Consider the following 4,564-nt stretch of genomic DNA (forward strand, 5'->3'; position numbering starts at 1 on the left):
AATATCTGTTAGTTAGGTTTAAAGATTATAGAACCCTACCATGAATACTAAACATTCAATTCATAATGTTCCCCTTTTGCCATTGGCAAAGCCAAAAAATATGAATTTAGGTTATTTCAGGTAATTTACACCCTTTTACTAATTTCTCCCAACTAACCTATCCTTGCATTCAAATAAGCCTTTTTAAATACTGAAATGCCTTGAATTGCTACTCCGGTCACCTTTGCCAATAATTTTCTTGGTGTATCCCTTCCTCTTTAAATGTATCCACAGTACATTTGGCATTTTTTCATATGAACCCAATTGATGTGGCTAACCTCAAGGAACCTCTACTTTAAGTTCATTAGTCAAGTTAAGTCTGTTTGATAGTACGTCGATAATAGGCAACATTGTTATTATGATGATATTACTCAGAATGGACAAAATTTAGCCCTGTTGATGTCCCTGCGTCAATATTTATTTCATATTGGCAATGCCCAGTTGTAGTCCTTGAGGTAGAGCCTGGACTACTGACCAGAGCACCCAGCTTTGATTCCATGTAACATTTATAGGCAGCCTGAGCTTCACCCAAGCCGTGTGATTTTTCAAGTATCAGATCTTCCGGGGAATACACCGGGGGTATAGGGTAAAGAACTGAACCTCCCTATTTCATGCATGTGCATCGACTGCAATTTTGAGAGTTCTACCCTCACCCATTAAATCTAACTTGAAATTCATTACTGTGGTGGTTACCGACAGTAAAATAAGAATATTGCACTGCCATGCTCTCAGACCATTTCATTTTCTCTCATATGGTGATAAGGTTCTCATTTATTCTCCTAACATCATTGAACTAGCATGGCACAAGACATGCATACTGGTTTGATAGGTATCCAGTTCCTGTTCTTTCATGGCTTGCTCATTTATCCCCCTCTCTCCTGAACTTATGGCAATTCCTCCTCTAGTACTTCATGCCAACTGCATTTATTTGACTGCTATGATTATCCTCATGTTTGCCCGTTACAATTATGTGTAATAATTTGAAGGAAATTACTCTAAGATACACTGTAATTTTGATCACCTTACACAAATATTAATTTTTGTTTATGTTCCAAATACTACCGACAACCTTTCATCCACATACCTTCCAATCTCTTTATCTTGACAATGCTTTTACAAACATTGTTTAGTTACAAAAATTCGACCACTAGTTTAATAATTTCACCATTTACACTCACTTTGCCATCCCTTCTTATCAAACACGACTCCTATAGCTTTATTTACTCTCCATTCCATTCTCTCAGTTGCTCACGAAACCTATCCAGGGCTCCCTGTAGATATATGATGGGCTCTCAGCCATCAATAGCTCATAATAATAATAATAATAATTTTATTGGACATTAAACAAAATAGTTTTGCAATAGTCTTCGTCATAGAGATACATAGTTTAGAGATTATGGTTACATAAACACATATTTAGATACAACGGGTAAATATCAAATTTCTCAAAATACATTTGGTGAGACAAATGATTGTATGTCTATCATGGACCACACAATTTTTGAATCAAAAAACTCATTTACTGAGTAGAATGCTTTTTTAGTCAGCCAGTTCCGGATAACTTTCTTAAACTTGGGCACACTCACAACTTTAGCCTCAGAGGGCAATCTATTAAACAAATGAATTTTTAGAATATTGAAAGAATTGCTGTTCTTGGCTAATCTGCAATAGGGAATGTCTAGTGTATCACTGTTCCTTGTATTATGAGAATGGAAGTTAGACCTTTTCTCGAAAGAGCTAAGGTTTTCCTTAACATTACATAGGCATTTATAGATATACAGACTATGCAGAGCCATAATGCCCGAATTACAGAACAGAGGTTTACAATGTTCTCTTGGGGGTGAAAAGGAAATAATTCTGACTGCCTTTTTTTACATCTTAAATAACATATTTGTGGAAGGTGAGTGGCCCCAAAGTACAATACCATAGTCAATGTGGTAATGAAATAAAGCATAGTATACCTGAATAAGGAACTCTTTTGGAATAATATATTTGAGTTTACGTAACATATACACAGCCTTTGACAATTTTTCAAGTGTGCCCAGTATGTGAGGCTCCCAAGTCAATTTTTGGTCGAGTTCGAAACCAAGTAATTTAATGGTACTCGGGGGATTAGATGTGGTACTTAGTGAGAAGACCAGGGACTGAGTTTTATCATTATTTAGAACCAGACCGTTTGCAGAAAACCAGTTTGATGCTTCTGATAAACACAAATTAGTTGTAGTACTAGAATTAACATTCTTAGTCTCGTGAACAAAAGTGGTATCATCAGCATAGAGTATGGACTTGCAGGAGACATTTGACGGTAGGTCATTAATTAAAATAAGGAATAAAAGAGGGCCAAGGACTGAACCTTGAGGAACTCCATAGATTAATTTCAGGGGTAAGGAAAGATTGTTATTAGTGCAAACACATTGGGATCGATCAGTGAGATAGGACTCAAAAAATTGTAATTCAAGATCATTCAAGATCATTGAAACCATAATAATGAAGTTTTTCCAGAAGAATTGGATGAGCAACACAGTCAAATGCTTTAGAAAGGTCACATGCAGTTATAACAATGGAGGATTTACTTAGAAAAGCATTTAGAATTTGATTAATTGCGGACTCGACAGCTGAAGTAGTGGAGTAGCCTTTATGAAAGCCAAATTGCAAAGGAGAGAATAAATTGTTAACTTGAAAGTGCTCATAAACCTGAACCTTAATAGCCTTTTCAAAAATGTTTCCAAATACTGGTATTAAAGAAATAGGCCTATAGTTAGACGGTAAAGTTTTGTCTCCTTTTTTATGAATAGGTATCGTTTTTGATATTTTCAAAGCATTAGGAAAGATGCCCAATTGAAAGCAAGAATTTAGAAGTAGCGCCAGAGGTACTTCTATGAAACCCACAAGATCTTTAATTAAGTTGACCAATAGCCCATAGACATCGGTACATCTAGAGTATTTTAAGGTTTTGATAATTTGACGGATTTCCTCTTCCGTAATCCATTTCCATTTGAAGGGAGATAATGTTGCTGGTGAATTATTAAGAAGAGGCAAGGCAGTGCTTGGAGTTGAATCAAAATTTGACACAAGGTCAGCAATTGATTCTATGAAAAACTTATTCAGGTCATCAGACTTAAATGGAAGGTCCAGGTCACCCCTCGAATGACCAATCTCCTTATTTATGACTTGCCAGGCTGATTTTAAATGGTTAGTAGCATTACCTATATGATCGGAGTTGAAGCTACGTTTAGAATGTATTATTTGATTGTAATAAAAGGATTTAAGTTGTCGCCATGTCCTTTTATCCTCATCATTGCCAGTGCGAGTGTACTTTTGACGCAGCTGGATTACATGCAATCGTAATTCAGAAAGCTCGGGAGTGAACCATTTCAGGGACTTTTTGAAACTATATGAATGATTCACAAGTCTCTTGGGGAAGCACTGTTGGAAGAAGGACAAAAAAATTTCAAAAAAGCAAGCAAAGTTGTCATTGCCATTTGCAAAGGTGAGCAGAGAATACCAGGTTATGTTTGATAGGAGTGATTTCAATTCACCAATCCCATGAAAGGTAATTGGATGGCAGAAAGTAAGGGTAGTCCTACCTGTTGTGTTACTTTGGCACTTTTGTTTGAGAATTGGAAATTAAGAGCTAGATGGTCGTATATGTAGAATTACACAAATACCTCTGCAGAAATATATATTGCTTAAAAATTGTATCGCGGTAAAAAGCTTTACACTGACAGGATTACAGAAGAAGTTATCGTTTATTGAAAATATTGAAAGGTAATTACAATAAAACCTAATTCTATTTTTGGTTATATCATTTTAAGAGAATTCAGTCAAGAAAAGTTACATTGCATACATATTTTCATGTAACAAACACATGCGTAAATTTTGCATATATATTACTTATATTTATGAAGAACAAATATCAAATTATGCTTTTTGGAAAAACATTTTTTGGATTATTTGCTGTGAGATACTGACCAATTCCCGCCTTAAATTCGAGAGTTATTGGTCAACACTAACTTTGCGATATATCGACTCGACCTCTTCAACTCGATTGTCTTCTGCGGATGTCATTCCACTCATTCAATATTAAAGTACGGACGGATGAATAGCGTGTGATGTTGTGTTACATATATGAGTGTATTGGTGACCATATCAGTAATGCTGTGATTAGTTATATTTGAGAGTTTATGCGTGTTTACTTTTGGTGCATCACTTTTCGTGCCAAAAAGACTACGAACAACGCTTTCTGTATGGGGCGCACAAATTCAAGCGGCTCGCCGGGTCACTGCTCACGGACTATAAGGCAAGTATTTATTTGGGTGTGTGATCTTATTATTTAGTACATTAAAATGTATTTGTTACGTGTCCTGTCATATTTATGAATGGATAAGGTAATTGTAGACGTGTTTTACAGTCGTGATTTTCCGAGTATTTCATTTTGTAAACATCTTGGTTTTCTTGAAACAAACGTACTTGTTTAATGCTTACAGATTACTTAATTAGAAATATCGCCGTTGTTTATAATTCT

Source organism: Hetaerina americana, unplaced genomic scaffold, assembly GCF_022747635.1.
Source record: "Hetaerina americana unplaced genomic scaffold, ioHetAmer1.1.p SCAF_1, whole genome shotgun sequence".
In the NCBI taxonomy this organism is placed as follows: domain Eukaryota; kingdom Metazoa; phylum Arthropoda; class Insecta; order Odonata; family Calopterygidae; genus Hetaerina; species Hetaerina americana.